A 20,933-nucleotide genomic window follows, 5' to 3' on the forward strand; every position below is an offset into this window, starting at 1 on the left:
TAACCTGGCAAAGCAGCAGCAACCCTTCCAAGCACGCACAGAACCAGAACCTTCTCTCTTTCAGTAGCACTCGAGAAATCCAACTCAAAGGCCACTTGCTGCCACACCCACGACATTAGCACACCCCACTTAGGCACAGTCCTCGCCAAACCGCTTGCACGGAGCACAGGCTGCTCCAGTTCACAGGAACAAACCTGTGGCGCAGCCACCACAAGCGGCAACTGAGCCTCATCCCTGCTAGGGCCCACGTCCAAGGCAAGCTCCCGCCCACTTCCCCCCACGGGCAACCCACCGCGCCCCTCACACAAAGCACCTCGGAATCCCAGGGAGAGTCGCTCTCGTCCTCCTGCTCCGCTCCTGCGGCCGACGGAACACCTGCAAAGGAAGCCACAAATGACACACCACCGCTCCTTCTTTCCCTCTCCTGCTCTCCTCCAGCACGCAAGCCCTGCGCCCAGGACACACCAAACGGTTCCACTCCCGAGGAAAAACAAAGCAGCGTCATTTAAGGCCGCCTGCACCCCCAGCCGCACCACCACGCTATCGCCACTTCCTGCCGCCTTCTTGCCAGCACCACATGCCCAAGCCCAGCAGCACAGCTCACGCCCCTACCAAGAACGCCCAACACATGCTCGGCCAGCATCCAAACAAGGCTCTGCCATGCCACAGTCGCCGACTACGCAGCTCTGCCGGCATCTCCCCTCCAAACTGCAGCTCCAGAGTTGGCCCTTCACAATCCCTCGGCACGCTACAGGAGCAACCCGCAAAGCACTAGCCAAACACCCTCCCACCCGCAGGAAGGCACCAAGAAACAACCCTCCTTCCCTAGCACTACCACAAAACATCTCCCTCCAGCTACGTTCCCTTCCCCCCTCCCCGCCATTGCCTGCCCAGCGCCTACCTGCGTGCTCTACCCTCGCACAGGCAGATCGCCATTTCACTTCATTCACCCAGCCCAAAGAGCAAAGAAACAAAGCCCCTCCATGTGTAGAAACTCACCTCTCACACCAGCAGGGGCTCCTGCAGCAGCCGCCACTTGGGCACCACCAGGAGCCTCCTCTCCCTTCCTTTCCGGTGAGTCGTCCTAAAAGAGATCGGCCCGCACGCTTAGAAAGAACAGAAACAAGCAGCCTCCAGGAGAACGTAGTTGAAGGGACGGCAATGCCTAAGCTCACAAACGCCCTGCTCCCTTTCCCTAAAGCCCCTGAGAAGCACTACCCGCACTCCAGCTTCCCCTACACGGCAATACTCAGCAGCACACACATCCTTCCCCCCTCCTCTGCACCAACAAAGACCGACAGCTGCCTGCTTCTCCAACAACCTGAGGCAAACCTCCCCCTGGGCCCTCACTTCCACTCTCCAACCCCCAACTGCGCTCCCTCCAAGCCTACGCCCACTCTGCTGCTGTCCTTAGTACTTGGCTGCACGGTCCCAAACACGCTCCTTTCACTGCATAACCTGGCAAAGCAGCAGCAACCCTTCCAAGCACGCACAGAACCAGAACCTTCTCTCTTTCAGTAGCACTCGAGAAATCCAACTCAAAGGCCACTTGCTGCCACACCCACGACATTAGCACACCCCACTTAGGCACAGTCCTCGCCAAACCGCTTGCACGGAGCACAGGCTGCTCCAGTTCACAGGAACAAACCTGTGGCGCAGCCACCACAAGCGGCAACTGAGCCTCATCCCTGCTAGGGCCCACGTCCAAGGCAAGCTCCCGCCCACTTCCCCCCACGGGCAACCCACCGCGCCCCTCACACAAAGCACCTCGGAATCCCAGGGAGAGTCGCTCTCGTCCTCCTGCTCCGCTCCTGCGGCCGACGGAACACCTGCAAAGGAAGCCACAAATGACACACCACCGCTCCTTCTTTCCCTCTCCTGCTCTCCTCCAGCACGCAAGCCCTGCGCCCAGGACACACCAAACGGTTCCACTCCCGAGGAAAAACAAAGCAGCGTCATTTAAGGCCGCCTGCACCCCCAGCCGCACCACCACGCTATCGCCACTTCCTGCCGCCTTCTTGCCAGCACCACATGCCCAAGCCCAGCAGCACAGCTCACGCCCCTACCAAGAACGCCCAACACATGCTCGGCCAGCATCCAAACAAGGCTCTGCCATGCCACAGTCGCCGACTACGCAGCTCTGCCGGCATCTCCCCTCCAAACTGCAGCTCCAGAGTTGGCCCTTCACAATCCCTCGGCACGCTACAGGAGCAACCCGCAAAGCACTAGCCAAACACCCTCCCACCCGCAGGAAGGCACCAAGAAACAACCCTCCTTCCCTAGCACTACCACAAAACATCTCCCTCCAGCTACGTTCCCTTCCCCCCTCCCCGCCATTGCCTGCCCAGCGCCTACCTGCGTGCTCTACCCTCGCACAGGCAGATCGCCATTTCACTTCATTCACCCAGCCCAAAGAGCAAAGAAACAAAGCCCCTCCATGTGTAGAAACTCACCTCTCACACCAGCAGGGGCTCCTGCAGCAGCCGCCACTTGGGCACCACCAGGAGCCTCCTCTCCCTTCCTTTCCGGTGAGTCGTCCTAAAAGAGATCGGCCCGCACGCTTAGAAAGAACAGAAACAAGCAGCCTCCAGGAGAACGTAGTTGAAGGGACGGCAATGCCTAAGCTCACAAACGCCCTGCTCCCTTTCCCTAAAGCCCCTGAGAAGCACTACCCGCACTCCAGCTTCCCCTACACGGCAATACTCAGCAGCACACACATCCTTCCCCCCTCCTCTGCACCAACAAAGACCGACAGCTGCCTGCTTCTCCAACAACCTGAGGCAAACCTCCCCCTGGGCCCTCACTTCCACTCTCCAACCCCCAACTGCGCTCCCTCCAAGCCTACGCCCACTCTGCTGCTGTCCTTAGTACTTGGCTGCACGGTCCCAAACACGCTCCTTTCACTGCATAACCTGGCAAAGCAGCAGCAACCCTTCCAAGCACGCACAGAACCAGAACCTTCTCTCTTTCAGTAGCACTCGAGAAATCCAACTCAAAGGCCACTTGCTGCCACACCCACGACAGCAGCCTCTGCCCAGGCCATTCACACTTTGCCAAATACTTCGCCTCTCTCGAGCCACAGAGTGAAACCTTCTCGCTCCTCTTTTACAAGGCCTGCAGATGTCCTTATGGACACAGCAATACCTAATGTCACAAACGTCCTGCTCCCATTCCATAAAGCCCCCCGAGAAGCACTGCCCACACACAGTCAGGCTCTGCCTTCACCTACGTTACCTTATCCAGCAGCACACACACCCTTTCCCCCTCCCTTGGGCTCACGGGACCACCAGCTGCCTGCTTCTCAAACTACCGTAGTCTCACCTCCCCCTCTTTCCTCACTTTCACTCCTCCAACCACCATCACATCTTACTATGCCACACTAGCTCTTCTCACACAACAGCTGCCACAGTCTCCGACAGGCCACTGAGACAAGGGCAACCAGCTTGCAAATAAACATGCCTGCATCTCCAGCACTACGGGGTGCGCTCCTGCACCACACTCGGCTTCTTCAGCTTCTTCATCATGGCACAGCCCCAATGCCACACACCTCAACTGAAAAACAAACCAAAACAAAACAAAAGAAACAAAAGGAAGGGGAAACAGGTGGTGTGAGATCCCATGCAAGACCGCTATGCCATCCCCCAGGAGAAAAAAAGACCCTCTTGAGCCACTCCCCCCGCCCCCAAGCACTCTTCAGCAACCTGGCAAGGACGAAAGAGAGGAGAGCCAGGAGACGAAGCATTTCAGCAGATCTTGAACAGCAAGTGCCCTTTTCCCCATATCAGCCTGAATTCTATCACCAAAGTTACTGGAAACAAAGAGCAAGGCTTGGAGGACAAAAGAACAGGCCATCTAGAGGCTGATCAACTTTGGGACGAGAACTCTGACTCAGGTGAAGAAAACCATGCGGTCGCTTTTCTTGTCCCCTACTGCTCTTCCCACCCGCAACCGCAAGCCTGCTGCATGCTCTGCCACGGACGGCTACAAGGCTTGGAGCAAACAGCTCACCGCAGCTGAAAGACTGGCAGGCAGGAGACCACGGGGCAGGAGAAAACAACCCTGCCTGGACACGCGCTTTTGCCCAAATCTAGACAGCTCTGCCCTGCAAATGAGTCGCTCCACGGGCAGTTCTCCTTCTGCAGGCACTTTACCTTGGCAGCTAAACTGCTTTTTTCTTCCTCAGAAGCAGGACAGCTGTCATCGCTCTCCTCTGCCTCCAACACTCTTCAAAGGCAAAGGCAAAGGCAAAGGCAAAGGCAAAGGCAAAGGCAAAGGCAAAGGCAAAGGCAAAGGCAAAGGCAAAGGCAAAGGCAAAGGCAAGAAGGACCGTCTCGCTCAAATCTCCCCTCTTTTTCGGCAGGTTAAGGTCGTTGGCAAAAGCTACTGCTCGAGTCTCACCTCGTGAAGTATTCGTGGGAAAAGCCACCTCTCACTGTTCAAATATGAATTGACAGGATTAATTCTTAGCATGTCGGACCTTCGACTTTCAGCAATGCAGACAAGCATGTTACACGGACAATTCTACAGGCCATACTAGAGTGAAACAGTCATGCCAGACAGCATGAACGAAAGCATGCCCCAAACCACCAATTTCTCCCATCCTACTCAATTCTCGCTGCCCCCCCCCACCCCCCCACCCCCCGCAAAATAAAAAAGGACAAGAATTCCACACTGCCCTTGTCTTTCTTTCGAACGTTCCAAACCTCAAACCTGCCATGGCACGAATATGCTATGTGAGCAGGCAGCGAGCAAATGCTGGTAGCGATTGAACAGGACAAGAAGGAAACCAACTGCCGAGCTCTTCATACCACACAGGCAGAGATCGGTCTCTCTCTCGTGCTCTCTTTGCCTCTACCCCCACCCCCGCCAACCTGTGCTTCAAAATGCCAGAGACTACGCTGTATTTCCTGCTCTACCCAGCCTCCCACCCAACACCCCCAAAACCAAAAGACAGCCTCAAAACCAAAGGACTAGCCTCACGGAGGAGGATCACCAGCGCGTCTCTACTCCGTCCCTAGCAAGGGTACTCAACAGGCAAGAGGGACAGAACCCTGCCAAGCTTCAATACAAGCCACCACAAGAAAAGGCCGTAGGCATTCTCCTCCTCAGCTCCTCCACAGTTAAGCCTCCTACCTCCTCTGTCCGCAGCAGGTGTGCCCAACGCAAACGCAGCAGCTCCTGCCTCGCAACGAGTGCTAAGCACTGGCGTGCTTTCTGCGCTGCCTGCAGAAGCTTCTCCCACGTTTTTCTCGGCTGCGCGGTCGGCCAGCTGTTCACTAACACTAGGTAGGTGCGGAAAGAAAGGGAATACTGTCACTATAATCAACTACATCCTTGCATAACACCACTTACCAAACAAGACGATTTGCGGTGGAAGCTTTCCTCAACTCCCCAACTCACACTTGACACAGGGAACGCTACGTCCCGGAAGATTCCACTGAGCCCACCTTCAACAAAGGTCTCCACGCATCATTAAACCTTGCGCCTCTTACCAAACACGTCCGTACACCAACACGGACATTCGGACCGCCTAGCGACTCTCACCGTGACCTAAAGCACTTACCCAGTGTGTCCACACCTCCTAGCATAAGCCTCCGCTGTCCATCCAAGAACGTCTTTCTGGCAAAGGTCAGCACCATAGCCAAGAAGAACTTCTATCATGCTCACGTCCCCAGCAGAGGCAGCAAGCATCAGAGGGGTCCTAAAGCAGCCACAAGACGAGACAAAAGCTATCAGGAGACACCGACGTTTCACTGGCGTTCCTTTCATCCCTATTTGCTCCCAAAACAATTACACCTCCCCCTTTCCTACAGGCAGGAGGAAAGCAAGGCCAACCACACGGAAGCCCACGAGAACTCGGGTTGCAAGGGGCCGCAGCACGTCCCTGGGCCAAACGTCTCCCCCGCTAAGCACCCTCGGCTACCCGGCCAGACCAGGCAAACTTCACCAATGCTCAGGAGACCCACGCCCCGTCTTGACAAACCCTTCACCTTTCCGACTGATCTCGAGCGTGCACGTCGGCTCCTTTGCTAAGCAGGAACTCCACCATCTCTACGTGATGCGCGGACACGGCCAGAGAAAGGGGCGTGTATCCCATCTGAAAGCATAACGCCCCTCTCCAGTTAGAAAAACCCAGAGAAGCAAAGCAACTTTTTCTTCTCAGGAGCGGCCTGACCCAAATTCCACGCTTACCTTATTCTGCGCATCAAGATGGGCGTTGTGCGCCAGTAACTGCCCTGCTAGGCAGGTGTTAGGAGCAAGGGCAGCCAGGTGAAGGGCAGTGTTGCCGTTAGCATCCGCAAGGTTAGCGTCGGCGCCATGCGCTAGCAGAATGGCGACGCAGCCTTCGTGCTGGCACTGCACTGCCTGCCAACCACACGGGAAACAAGGAAACGTTGCCAGCAATTACGCTTCCCTCTGGCAGAATTCCCACAGCTTGCCGACCTCGGACAACAACAACGCGCCCAAACATTAGGCAACGCACGCCTAGCCAGCGCCCAGCGCACCACAAGCTCCACCCAGACCTACCTCCAGAATCACCCAAGAGCTGCATCGCTCAGGGCGCAATTTAGAAGCCCTGCCTACCGCAGCACCCACGTACCTTCATCAGTGGCGATCTCTTGAAGTTGTCACGAGGATTTAGCTTGCACTTCCTCTCTACTAAGTACAAGACAACCTCCGCATGTCCGTTAGCGCAAGCCAGATGCAGAGGTGTCCTAAAAATTGAGCATGTTACCTTAGCGCAGGCCAGACAGCTGAAGAGACCACGCCTGCCCATGTCACGCGGCTGACCGCTGCACACCCAAAGCCCGAGACGCCGGGGCTAGGAAAAAGCCCCTCCCCGCCCCAGCCCCAGCCCCAGCCCCCACTTAGGAAGACAACGTTGCCTCAGCTCCGCGCTCCCTTCCCTGCGCGTGCATCCCTGCGCCCACGCCCCCCATTTCTCCCAGACAGCCTCCGGCTTCCGCTCTGAAACTGCTGCCCTCCGCCCCGGCACCTCCTCCCTGCCTCCAACACCACTACGCACGCAGCCCAGCAAGCAAGAGCAAGGCTTGCGCACCTCCAGCCTACGGCAAGGCAACCTCCACCTGCTGCCAGGACCACTCACGCCACAGCAGCAGGCCGCAGGCCCAGCACGTGCCTTTTATAACACCAGAACATCCCCTCGCTGCTGGCCTTGCCGGGAAGTCGCGCCCTCTGGCCTCTTCCCGGCCTTACTGCTGCAGCAAGCACCAGCACGCGCTCGCTCCCAAGGGCCCTCCACAACACCTACCAAACCCGACAGCAGAAACCTTCCCCCTCGACCCTGTCACGCTCCCAGCAACAAAGTCCCGCTCCGGCCTGGCCACACACGCAACCGGCCTCCGAGCCCCGAGCCCCGAGCCCCGAGCCCACCCCGCGCGCGCAAGGCCGACTGCCCTCCCGCACTCCCTCGCCAGCCCAAGCAAACAGCCCTGCCTTCCCGGCACAAAGGCACTCCTGCCAGCTGCAGGCCAGCTCCAACCCACCAGCCAACGCCCCCGCCGCCCGCCGCCCCCGCCAGCACCGCCGCAGCAGCCCGACCCTCGCCGCCGCCCCTCACGCCGACGCCGCCCCCTCCCCGCGCCGCCCCGCCGCCCCCCCGCCGCCCCTCACCGCTTCGCCTTGTCCCGCCCGTCGAGGCCGACTCTCGGCAGCCACCGCCGCCGCCGCACCCGCGCCAGGTCGCCGCTGGCGGCTGCGCGGTGCAGCTTGCCCAGCTCCTTCTCCCGGAGCTCGTAGGCAGCGCCGACGCAGCGCAGGGGTGCGCTGCCGCCGCACGCCCACCGCGACGGCGACGGCGAAGGCGGCTGCCCCTGGCCCTGGCCGAAGAGCCCCAAGAGCCTCTTCATGCTGCGGCGGGGACGCGGGCGGCGGACAGCCCCGAGCAGGGGCCGCAGCCCGGGCCAGCTGCTGCGGGGCTGAGCCCCGGCGAGCTCGGAGCCCCCGGGCCGGGGGCAGAGGCGCCGGCCGAGGACAGCGACGCAGCCACGCTGGCAGCGAGGCACACGGCGGCGACAGCACCGAGGACCACCGGCTCCGCAGGCGGTGGCGGGCGCGCCGCGCGTGCGCAACAGCCGCGGCGAGGGCGCGGCGGAGGGGCGTCACAGGGCGGCGGGGTGACGCGTGGAGGGGGCGGTGGCGAGGGGGCGGGGCTGTGCAGTGAGGGAGCGGGGCTGCGGCTGGGGCGGGCCCGGGGGCGGGCCCGGGGCCGGGGGGCGGACCTGGGCCGGGCCCGGCCGGGCGGGGGGCAGCTGCCGCTTCCTTCGCGGCGCTGCCGGGGCGGGGGGGGGGGGGCGGCGGCGGCGGCGGCGGCGGCGGGTGGCTGTGGCCGGCCGAAGGACGTCTTTGTTGGGGGTCCCTCCCCGGCGGCCCCCAGCTCCAGCTCTTACTCTGCTGTGCCGTCATTTCCCTGAAGAATTCATGCTGCTGCTGCTCCAGGTGCGGGACACTGTGCTCCTCGCAAACCTGCGCTCCCACTGTTTCCCTAAGGGCGCGGGCGTCGCGAGCGCTTGGCCGAGCTCGCAGGGCTGAAGTAGCTCGTTGCGCCTGAAGAGACGGCGACTGCTTAGGTTGACCCCCGCAGCTGGCTGCTCTGGCTGCTGCCCGGCCAGGCCGCGAGCGTGCCGGTCCTTCTGGGCTCCCAGCTCTGCGGCTGCGCCGTAGGAAGCCCAAGTGCCGGAGGGAGCCAAAGTGGCCGCGAGTCGCGCTGCGGCGAGGTGAGCGACTCTCACCGAAAGCGGATCGCTCCAGCTGTTAGCAGAGACCACAGCGAGAGGCTGGAGGGCGATTGCTCCCTTTGGCAGAAAGTTATTGTCAAAACGATTAAAACGTGGTTACGATTTCTTTCTCTAACCATTGCTGACTCCTTGCTGCCCACCTGCACCCCCAGGCCTTCCTCTGCCCAGCTGCTTTCCTGGCAGTAGCCCCCAGCCTGCCCCAGGGCACAGGGGCTGTTTGTCCCCAGGTGCAGCCCTGGACAGTTCCCCTTGTCGAACTTGACTAGATGCCCGGTCGCCCGCTTCTCCTGCTTGTCACAGAACCACAGGACGTTTGAGGTTGGAAGGCACCTCTGGAGATCGTCTCGGCCAGCCCCCCTACTCAAGCAGGATCACCTCAAGTAGTTGGCCCAGGACCCTAGCCAGACGGCTTGTGAACATCTCCGAGGACGGAGACTCCACAAGCTCTCTGGGCAACCTCTTCCAGTGCTCAGTCACCCCTCACAGCAAAGAACTTTTTCCTCCTGTTCAGACAGGACGGCCTGTGTTTCAGTTTGTGCCCCTTGCCCCTCGTCCTACCGCTAGGCACCGCTGAGAAGAGTCTGCCTCCGACTTCTTTACACCCTCCCTTCGCATCCTGCCTACACACTGATGCGCGGTCTTCTCTTCTGCAGGCTGAACAATCCCAGCTCTCTCAGCCTTTCCTCGTATGAGAGCTACTCCAGTCCCTTAATCATCTTAGTAGCCCTTCGCTGCACTCGCTCCAGTAGCTCCATCCCTCTCCTCTAGTGCAGGGGCCAGAACAGACGGCACTTTGCCTTGTACCCGCCTTGTAAGCGCTACCAGCTCCTGTCATGCCAGATGCCAGCGCTGAATTTCAGTGCTGCTTCTCCGGCGGCCAAGAACTTTCACCTCTCCCTGACACCCAGCAGGACAGAAGCAGGCAGGGAACCACTGGAAAACAGTTCCTCTCAGAGTTTGGCAACAGGACAACCCAAAGCGAAGGCACTTCAGAGGCGTTCCGCACCTGCTTTTGCTTTGCAGAGAGAAGAGCAAGTGCCCAGCACTGAACAGCGGTTCCGCTTTGCCAGTCATGCTGCAGGGCAGAGAACTTCCATAACCCCTTTGCCCTTTGCAGACTGCAAGCGGATGCAACAGCCTTCCAGACCGGCGGGCTTTGCAACCTTTCCTGGCTACCAGAAGCTCTCGCCCTCCCTTCTGCCCAGACCACAGGAAGCATCGTTCTCAAAGGCAGCAAGAGTCCAGTGCCCCGCTACGAGCGAGACGTGAGGCAACCGGGCACCTTGTCAAGTTCAACAAGGGGAACCGCCAAGGGCTGCACCTGGGCACGATCGAGGCCCCTGTCTTCACACACTCGTGCTTCCAGCCCCCGCTGAGGAAAAACACACAGTCTGCATGCTGGCCCTTGGCCTGGCTGCCAGGACAGGCTGAAGGAGCAGCTGGGAAGCCAGCTGGAGGGAGCAGAGCAGAGCAGAGCTCTCCCTTGGACAAACGGCCTCTCTGCCCTCAGGCCTGGAGCTGTCTGCATAAGTGACTTTTGGCCAGACCAGCGCGAGGCAGAAGGGCTAAGCGCCTGCCCAGGAAGAAAGCCTGGCTAGGCCTTCAGAAACATGACTTCCATCGTCCGTGCTGCCTAGCGCTGAACAACTCCAAGCCTGGGACAAAACGCAGCCCTCGCCCGCAAGTGCCGCAGCAGGCCAGACTTCCACCAGCATCCACCATTTGGCAGCAATGCAACACGTACTACTCCATAAGAGACACGAGCAGAGGGGACAGGCATATGCGCAGGGCAGGCAAAGTCAGGAAGGGGAACAGAATAAAACGGAGGCACCTACTAGATTACAACATTTATTAAATACCCAGTTGGAACACAATACTTGCAGTTAAAGACCGCACGTTATTATTATTGGCTACACCGCACTGTTGCACTCGTACAAAAACAGTGGCAAGGGTTGCTTTTCCTCACAGCCTGGTAACGCGAGTCCCTCTGTCAGGAGGTAGTAGTCTCAGGATAACCACTCTTAGCTCTCTGGAACGGGGCTGTCAAAACATCGCGGCACTCTTGCGTTGCCCTGGAAAGCGGCTCCTGGTCTACGTTTTCTGAAGATCCTTCAGTAGATGCCCAGGGAGAAGCTCCAGCCGATCCAGCCATTCAGCTCAGCCATTGCTGGGGAAGGGGCGGGGCGAGAGCGGGAGGGGAGAAAATGCCCTATGTTAGTGTTGCAGTAGGAAAAGGTCCCCAAAGCAAACAAACCTTATTACTCCCAGGAGACAGGCAACTCCAGTCACAATGCAAACGGATTCAATGCCACGGATTTGTGTCCGTCCTAGCAAACGGAAAGAGCTCTAGCGCAACGGCTGGCCACTCGCTAGGAGAGTAAAGGCTACTGGGACAGAAGAATTCGAATTGCTCTCAGGGGCTACCTGCTTTGCAACAGGCCCAGTCACCGCCAAGCCACAACTCTGGAGAAACAATTATCCTGAAGAGGTGGAATTGCTCGGGGCTCGGGGGCAGGGGCTGAACGTGCGCATAGGCCGCTTTTCCTCTCTGTGATCTAAAGGCAACTGCAGACGACTCTGTACGACTGTTATTTGCATAAGCAGCAAGTTGCCTCGCAGAGCTCTAGGTTGGAAAGCTTACTAGTAGAAAACAACTGTGCTTAGCACAGGAGCTTGGCAGCTTTCCAGTAGTTGTGTTCAAAATGGAGGAACCGTCCTCTTCCTTGGTAACACCGCTAACAGATCCTGACAGATTACCTTGCTCAAGTTCTTCAGCGATATTTTTGACCATTCCCGCCGCACCTGCACCTGTACAGACAAGATACCCTTAAGGCCTCAGGAGCTACATTCTTGTAGCATTAGCTTCTCAAGCCAACTGCAACATGGGAATAAACACTGGAAACATCACCCCCAGTACAGAGAAAGTCTTTGTCCACCACGGCCCAGCATTCCCATTACTCTATGGCATTAACTGTCTCACAAAGCAATCCCCAACTCGAGAGCTTCTCCACACCCCCACTCTGTGCAAAGGAGGGGAACGGATCACGGCGTTTTGTGAAGAATCACGTGCTCCCTTGCCCACTCTCGGCATGCCCTTCCCAAACCTCAGGGCACGCTGCTCACCACGCTGTGAGGAACGTGCCGTCACACGGACTGCTAATTCTGGGGCGCGCCCGGACCAGAGCTTTTGCCGAGGTTGCAGCGCTCTGAGGGTCAGCAGGCGTGTTTAGACTCCTAGATTGGGTGCGGTGGAGCTAGGAATGGATGCTCATTTTCAGCTTGAGAATAACAGGTATTCCCAATGCCTTACCTCAGCCATATGAGCTTCCACTCTCTCCGTCACAGAGGAAGCGCTGCCCACCGGGTTCGTTGCCAGAGAGTGGCTTCTGCAGGGCTCATAGCATTGCGCAGCAGCAGCAGCTTCCGCAAGCCTCTCGTTAGCGCTCTCTCACTGCAGGCGTTTTGTGAGAGCCAATTCATATTCTAAATGCCTAACTCTCTGCTGCAGTCGGCCTACTGCGGAAGCTGCAGAAGCGGCTCTTAGTTGTTCCGCTCGGTCCTGGGCGGCTGCCTGTGTCTGAAGCAGATAATGCAGTTTCAACCCCCAGGAAAGAAAAAGAGATCATTCCCCCCAGTCACTTTCACACACCCACTTTGAAGAGCACAACCTCACCCAGGGAGCCAACTGGGCCTCCTCACTGCCCTCTACAATCAAGGGCAAAACCCAAAAGCACCCCATTACATCATCCTTTTGGTTCAGAAAGAAACCGGCTCTCAGCGCAACTTTTTGCTTTGCTTTGTTTTGTTTTGAATCAGAGCTAGTACTAAGCCACCTCTGTCTCTCTAAGACACTAGTCCACTTGCAATTCTCCTCTTTCTTGGCGCTGTTACAGATTCGCCAGTGACCGAGGTGCGTAAAGAAGATTATTCACCACATCTCAGAATGCCTGAGGACAACCATCCAACAAGCTCGCACCCTTCAGCAACCTCCGGAAGCTATAACGAGCCCATGACCCCACAGCACTGACCGGCACAAGCAGAACATACCGAGAAATGACAACAGTAAAGAATGAATGACGAGCCACAAACGGACTGCGCGTACTAGCGGTAAGGGAGCTCACCTGCAGAAAGAGATTGACTTCCTGTAGTTTTTGCCTTAGCTCTTGCCCAGCCTTTTGTTCAATCTCCCTTTTATCCTCTTCTCTGTGCCTCTGATCCCTCATCTTGGCCTCTAAGCGACACCTCAGCGCAACCACCTCTTCTTCCAGCTGCCGCTTGCTCTTCCGCAGTTTGTCACGGCTCCCATGCAGCCAAGCCAACTCTTCTCGCGCACCTTCGTTTGCTTTCTCTAGCTGCCTCGACTTCCTCCGCTCTGCCTCCAGGGAGCGGCACAGCTCACGGACCTGCACACAGGGAAAGGACTCACTCACCTAAGCAGACCCAGAGGTCTAAGCGTACGCAGTTCTGTGACAATCCACCGAGCGTGTCCGTTTGTGCCGGGAGGCCTCCGCAGAACAACCGAACCAGTTGAGAGGCATTTTGCCCTGGTAAGGTAATTCGGCGGGCTCCCGACACTAAACAGGGTCGGCTGGTAGTGTAGGTGTCCCTACTCCTTAGGAATGAGTTTACTATTGTAACAGGTAAGTAACCAAGTTTAATGAACTAATGAACGGGAGCGATAACAACTGTAATCATATTGACAACAATATACAATAATCACAAGGTATTCACTTGTTTACAGTGGTATACCTGAAGCTTCAGGAAAAAGGAAACAGAAATGATTATCTCTTTCTACATACACGCACACACACAGGTTTGAGTTTAGAAGACAATCAACAAAGAAGTGCCAGGGTTTCAGTAGGCCCCAAAGGTCAACTAAAACTCTGCCGCCGTCCTCCTCGTCGTCGTCTTCTCTCTGCAGAAACGCACCTTTTCCACACCTCTCACACCTATGCTTCCAATGTCCTTGCCTTTCATACTGTGGTTAGGCTTATAATGGTCCTACTTACCGGTCTTCCAGAGCACAAATTCATCTGTCAGACCTCAAAGATGCTGCCAGGGCCTCAAGCTTTCAAGCTGGGCTCTCGCCCAGAAAGACCCAGGCTCACAAGTGCCCCGCTATCGCAACGCCTCTTCACTTCCCAAAGGATTACACAGGCTTTTTCAGGGACCGTAAGAGACAGCCGTTCTTTTCAAAACACGGCCACCACATAATTAACACCACAACCCAACAGCCAGGAAAAGAATCTTACAGCTTTCCAAAACAAGCACCACAACAAGCCAACCAAAGCTCACCTTTGTTCTTAATTTAGCAACTTCTCTGCCCCTTCCCGAACACGGGTCCTCCCTTTCGCCCGGGAAATTCATCTGGGACTCTCGCGCCCGCCTCTCGTACGCCCTCACTTTCTTCATAGCTTTCTCCAGAAGCCTCTTCGACCTGCACAGCACATTAGCAAGTAAAGTAGGAAGCCCAAGCACAGTCCGCCTTTACGCATGCGCTTTCCTAAGCACCACGCATACGGTGCGGGGCTTACTTCATTTGCACCATGGCGGACAGACCAGCACTTCCAGAACAAGACACCAAGCCAAAACACCACACCAACCCACCCACCCACATCATTCCCCTCCCACACATCACTTGCCCAGTCAACATTTCATCTGCTCCCATGAAGCTTCTCCCTCTGCCTGACAACAGGCACAAGACACAAGCGACTTCTTCCTGCCCTCCCGCCCTCCCTCTCTTCCCAGGACAACTGCCCTCCTGCCTGCACTTCCACCTACCTAAAACCGCACGCTCCCCTACAGAAGCCACTTGCAAGACCCAACGCAAGCCTTGAGCTCGCTCACCAACAGATACGTACTCGGAGTCGCAGGGGCAAGGTACATAACGCCTGACTCCCCGCTCATTCGACAGCTCTTACAAGTACTCAAAGGCTGTTACCTGTTGCATTCTTTCTGCAGTGCAATGTTTTTCTTCATTTCTTCCTCCAGGCGGGCTTCTGCGGGTTGTTTCCACTCTGCCAGCTCCTTCCCTGGCCTTCTTCCGCTCTCACGCTTTCCGGACAGGAAGAAGAAATGGCACACACGACTCACTCACGGCACCTAGAAGCACTAGGTGCGCACAGCCTTCCTCACAAAGGTGCCGCAGGACATCTCTCTCTGCTAGCCGAGGGCCGGCCCCACAACTCCAGCGGACAGAATCCCACGCCAACTGCAGCACTTCAATATTTCCACCACCCAGGCTAAGACCGAGGGACAGAAACTGGTGCCTGCCACCCCTCTCTCCCCCACACCACCCTCCCCCCCACCCCCACTAAAGCAAAGACCACCCGCTACTAGCGAGGGGCTCACGGGGGCAAAGGTGCCACGCACACTGGAGAACACCTTCCTCAGGCCCTCCGCTAATAGCCAACGGTAATTAGGTATCCCCATCCGGGCAGAGCACAGCTTAATTTAAAGCTCCAGGGGGATCTTCAGCGACCAGCGGGCAATGGAATTCTTGGCACAGCCTGAGGAGGCCACTTAAGACTTGGCAACGACGTGCTTGGCACCAAGGACGTTCCACAAGTTCACTTGCAGAACGCCTTTAAGGCAGCAACAGCTCAAGTGCTGCTGCCACACGGCTTAAGCACCACCACCGGTACAAAGCAGCAACCATTCACACCGGTGCACAAGTGCCAAACCCTTACCTCAAACACTGTTAAGTAAGACTCAGCAGAGGAGCGCACAAAACCAGAAAGCCTGCGAGCGCACCAACAGCAGCCCATCGCCTGCAGCCTGCAGGGAATGATTTCCCCGAGGCTCCCCAGGAAAATCTCTTCCGAAAAACGCCCCCGCATACATACACACACAACTGCGCACAGTAGCTCATGAAACAGGAAGGCTAGGACTAGCTTACAGAGGCAGAGGCGTGCAGCTCTTTCTGAAGAGCTTCGAGTCTAGCTGCCTGCTGCTGCCCTGTGTCTTCCAGCCGGGCGTTTTCCAGTTCAAGTCTTGAAAAGAAACACAGGCCTCGTTATGGAAATCCACAGGAGCACCAACACTGGCACAACAGCGACAAATCACACAGTCCAAAGCAAAAGCCTCTCCCAAAATCGTGTACTGACTTGCTGAGATGCAACAAGGCCATCCTGTTGCTGTTACACCAGCCCACAAAGCAAAGCCTTGCTGCACTGTGCCACTTCCTTACCGTCCCACTCGTTCCTCCAGGTCTTTTAGGCTAACGCCTCCCAAAGAGGCTTCCAGAAGGTCTTGCAGTTGCCGGGAAGAAGCTGTCGCTTCCCTCTGTTTCTCTGCCAGGGCCGTCTTCAAATCCTGAACACAACGCTCAGCCTGAACACGCTGCTCTTCCAACGCCTGCAACTGTAAAACCACAACCAGGACCCACGCTAGTCAGCTTCGCTTTCAGACAGACGACTCCACTGCTTCGACTCTCCAGAACCACGTTGCTCCTTCCGCTTTCATACCGGCCTCTCCCATCCCCATCTCAATTTCCTGCCAGCTGACCAAACGCAGCTGCAACACCAATCCTACTCCTTCCCATGACTCGGGACGCTCCTAGCATCCAGCTCCTTGCTCCCCCATGGGAAGCATTACTGCAAAGGCTCTCCCTTCTCCTGCTGGCACTTCCCAACTCCAGGATAACGACCACAATCACAAAGACTTCTAGTCCAACGCTGCCCAGGCTGCTATACCTTATTCTTACACAACTGGTGGAAAGCCGGTCCCTACACTCCTTCCTTCAACTCCGTACTTGTGTTGGTGGCAGCGGTGGGCGTAGTGAACGGAAAGCAAGTCAGTAGCTCTGAACGCCTCCAAAAACAACTTGGAAGTGAATTAGCATTTCGGGATCCTAATGCTTACTAACTACAGGTTCATCCCCAGGGCCCTGCAGCAACTATAGCACTTTGCGGCACATTTGCATTATGCAGCCACAAGATGGCCAAGATGTTTTCTACAGAAAAAGCTCAGCACTAGGGCCAACCCACAGCCTTCTCCGGGCAGCTAGGTTAGGAGGTCAAGTTCCTCCTACAGTCAGGGAACAGGACAAGTCACAGCACCTGCCTGACATGCTGCTTCCCGTACACAGCGCAAAAACCCCACCTAGCAACCAGCGCTGCGTGTGCGAGCGCAAACCATGAAGAAGGATCGCACCCCTTCAAGAGCTGCACCCCCCCCAGAACACAGACTGTCACCTTCGCAGGCATTTGACCAGCTACAAAGAAGGAACCAAAGCTCTACACACACAGCCAAATATAGACAAAGAGTACAGCTGCCTCCACAGGAAAACACGCAGCACTCTCAGGGCACCCGGAGCTCACCCACTGTCACCTTCAGGTCCACCTCAAAGCTCAGGCGGGTTCGGAGAGACAACAAACTGCTTGGGTCACACCTACCCACCAGGAGGCTGCTCCCAACACACTGCTTGGCCCCTCACGCTTGAAAGGGCAGCTCCCTGACGCGCTTGGTCTGTTTGCCACCATGGGGCAGCGGCGGGAAGAAGGGAAGGCAACAGAAGGGACACCACTGCACTACTACCCTACAGCCTCAACAAGGGCTTTTCCCCATCGTTTACAGGGGAAAAACACCTCCTCACAGTCATGCAGGCCGCTACAGGCTTTGCCTACCTTGGCTTTCACCCTGGCCAGTTCCTCTTGCAACCGCAACTTGTCTCCCTGCAGCTCACCGCAGGAAACCTTTGGAACTTCAAGTGAACCTTCTGGAAGCAACTGCTTTCCAGGAGCATCAGCAACCTCCGCCGGCAGCTCTGCGCCCATCGCCTGAGGAAAGATTGTGCCGTGAGCCTCACAAAAAGGGCAGGAGCATGCACTACCTTCTTCTTTTCACTCACAACAGCCTTCTTCAGAGCGAGCCCCAAGATAATATACATCTAAAGTATATTTCACATCTGCTACTCTCTGCGGTCTTCCGCCTGCGCTCTTTTGGGAATAACACCTCGCTCTAGGCTAACATCTCCACAGCTCTTCAACACAGCTCCTCACCTGTCCGTCACACTGAAAATCAGTCTGTGTTGCAGCAGCCTCGCGTCCTTCACGCTCTCCTCCCTCCTTTGCAGACACCTAGGTGAGCGACAACACAAACAAGCAGAGAGTGGGGCAAGCAATCTCCAGAAACACTTCACCCACAAACTGCATTTCAAATGCAGGACCGCCCAAGCACAACTCGGATTGCCGCTCAAGCATTACCTGCAGATTCACTGCTGCTTCGGGACTCTGGCAGGCCGTCAAGGAACGCAGGCTCTGGAAGTATAACAGCCCTATCAGAGCCCCCAACTGCGCTCCCTCCAAGCCTACGCCCACTCTGCTGCTGTCCTTAGTACTTGGCTGCACGGTCCCAAACACGCTCCTTTCACTGCATAACCTGGCAAAGCAGCAGCAACCCTTCCAAGCACGCACAGAACCAGAACCTTCTCTCTTTCAGTAGCACTCGAGAAATCCAACTCAAAGGCCACTTGCTGCCACACCCACGACATTAGCACACCCCACTTAGGCACAGTCCTCGCCAAACCGCTTGCACGGAGCACAGGCTGCTCCAGTTCACAGGAACAAACCTGTGGCGCAGCCACCACAAGCGGCAACTGAGCCTCATCCCTGCTAGGGCCCACGTCCAAGGCAAGCTCCCGCCCACTTCCCCCCACGGGCAACCCACCGCGCCCCTCACACAAAGCACCTCGGAATCCCAGGGAGAGTCGCTCTCGTCCTCCTGCTCCGCTCCTGCGGCCGACGGAACACCTGCAGAGGAAGCCACAAATGACACACCACCGCTCCTTCTTTCCCTCTCCTGCTCTCCTCCAGCACGCAAGCCCTGCGCCCAGGACACACCAAACGGTTCCACTCCCGAGGAAAAACAAAGCAGCGTCATTTAAGGCCGCCTGCACCCCCAGCCGCACCACCACGCTATCGCCACTTCCTGCCGCCTTCTTGCCAGCACCACATGCCCAAGCCCAGCAGCACAGCTCACGCCCCTACCAAGAACGCCCAACACATGCTCGGCCAGCATCCAAACAAGGCTCTGCCATGCCACAGTCGCCGACTACGCAGCTCTGCCGGCATCTCCCCTCCAAACTGCAGCTCCAGAGTTGGCCCTTCACAATCCCTCGGCACGCTACAGGAGCAACCCGCAAAGCACTAGCCAAACACCCTCCCACCCGCAGGAAGGCACCAAGAAACAACCCTCCTTCCCTAGCACTACCACAAAACATCTCCCTCCAGCTACGTTCCCTTCCCCCCTCCCCGCCATTGCCTGCCCAGCGCCTACCTGCGTGCTCTACCCTCGCACAGGCAGATCGCCATTTCACTTCATTCACCCAGCCCAAAGAGCAAAGAAACAAAGCCCCTCCATGTGTAGAAACTCACCTCTCACACCAGCAGGGGCTCCTGCAGCAGCCGCCACTTGGGCACCACCAGGAGCCTCCTCTCCCTTCCTTTCCGGTGAGTCGTCCTAAAAGAGATCGGCCCGCACGCTTAGAAAGAACAGAAACAAGCAGCCTCCAGGAGAACGTAGTTGAAGGGACGGCAATGCCTAAGCTCACAAACGCCCTGCTCCCTTTCCCTAAAGCCCCTGAGAAGCACTACCCGCACTCCAGCTTCCCCTACACGGCAATACTCAGCAGCACACACATCCTTCCCCCCTCCTCTGCACCAACAAAGACCGACAGCTGCCTGCTTCTCCAACAACCTGAGGCAAACCTCCCCCTGGGCCCTCACTTCCACTCTCCAACCCCCAACTGCGCTCCCTCCAAGCCTACGCCCACTCTGCTGCTGTCCTTAGTACTTGGCTGCACGGTCCCAAACACGCTCCTTTCACTGCATAACCTGGCAAAGCAGCAGCAACCCTTCCAAGCACGCACAGAACCAGAACCTTCTCTCTTTCAGTAGCACTCGAGAAATCCAACTCAAAGGCCACTTGCTGCCACACCCACGACATTAGCACACCCCACTTAGGCACAGTCCTCGCCAAACCGCTTGCACGGAGCACAGGCTGCTCCAGTTCACAGGAACAAACCTGTGGCGCAGCCACCACAAGCGGCAACTGAGCCTCATCCCTGCTAGGGCCCACGTCCAAGGCAAGCTCCCGCCCACTTCCCCCCACGGGCAACCCACCGCGCCCCTCACACAAAGCACCTCGGAATCCCAGGGAGAGTCGCTCTCGTCCTCCTGCTCCGCTCCTGCGGCCGACGGAACACCTGCAAAGGAAGCCACAAATGACACACCACCGCTCCTTCTTTCCCTCTCCTGCTCTCCTCCAGCACGCAAGCCCTGCGCCCAGGACACACCAAACGGTTCCACTCCCGAGGAAAAACAAAGCAGCGTCATTTAAGGCCGCCTGCACCCCCAGCCGCACCACCACGCTATCGCCACTTCCTGCCGCCTTCTTGCCAGCACCACATGCCCAAGCCCAGCAGCACAGCTCACGCCCCTACCAAGAACGCCCAACACATGCTCGGCCAGCATCCAAACAAGGCTCTGCCATGCCACAGTCGCCGACTACGCAGCTCTGCCGGCATCTCCCCTCCAAACTGCAGCTCCAGAGTTGGCCCTTCACAATCCCTCGGCACGCTACAGGAGCAACCCGCAAAGCACTAGCCAAACACCCTCCCACCCGCAGGAAGGCACCAAGAAACAACCCTCCTTCCCTAGCACTACCACAAAACATCTCCCTCCAGCTACGTTCCCTTCCCCCCTCCCCGCCATTGCCTGCCCAGCGCCTACCTGCGTGCTCTACCCTCGCACAGGCAGATCGCCATTTCACTTCATTCACCCAGCCCAAAGAGCAAAGAAACAAAGCCCCTCCATGTGTAGAAACTCACCTCTCACACCAGCAGGGGCTCCTGCAGCAGCCGCCACTTGGGCACCACCAGGAGCCTCCTCTCCCTTCCTTTCCGGTGAGTCGTCCTAAAAGAGATCGGCCCGCACGCTTAGAAAGAACAGAAACAAGCAGCCTCCAGGAGAACGTAGTTGAAGGGACGGCAATGCCTAAGCTCACAAACGCCCTGCTCCCTTTCCCTAAAGCCCCTGAGAAGCACTACCCGCACTCCAGCTTCCCCTACACGGCAATACTCAGCAGCACACACATCCTTCCCCCCTCCTCTGCACCAACAAAGACCGACAGCTGCCTGCTTCTCCAACAACCTGAGGCAAACCTCCCCCTGGG

General features: G+C 57.4%; 1 long non-coding RNA gene across 1 annotated transcript; it reads right to left on the reverse strand.

Moving 5' to 3' along the window:
* Positions 1-321: 321 nt before the first annotated feature.
* LOC138062181 (uncharacterized) lies at positions 322-2,534 on the reverse strand. Its single transcript, XR_011136270.1, has 4 exons — positions 2,454-2,534; positions 1,768-1,829; positions 1,000-1,084; positions 322-375 (listed from the first exon to the last, which is right to left on the reverse strand). It is a non-coding gene; the product is annotated as an uncharacterized lncRNA (long non-coding RNA).
* Positions 2,535-20,933: the final 18,399 nt, after the last annotated feature.

Source organism: Struthio camelus, chromosome 25 (genome assembly GCF_040807025.1).
Source record: "Struthio camelus isolate bStrCam1 chromosome 25, bStrCam1.hap1, whole genome shotgun sequence".
Lineage (NCBI taxonomy): Eukaryota > Metazoa > Chordata > Aves > Struthioniformes > Struthionidae > Struthio > Struthio camelus.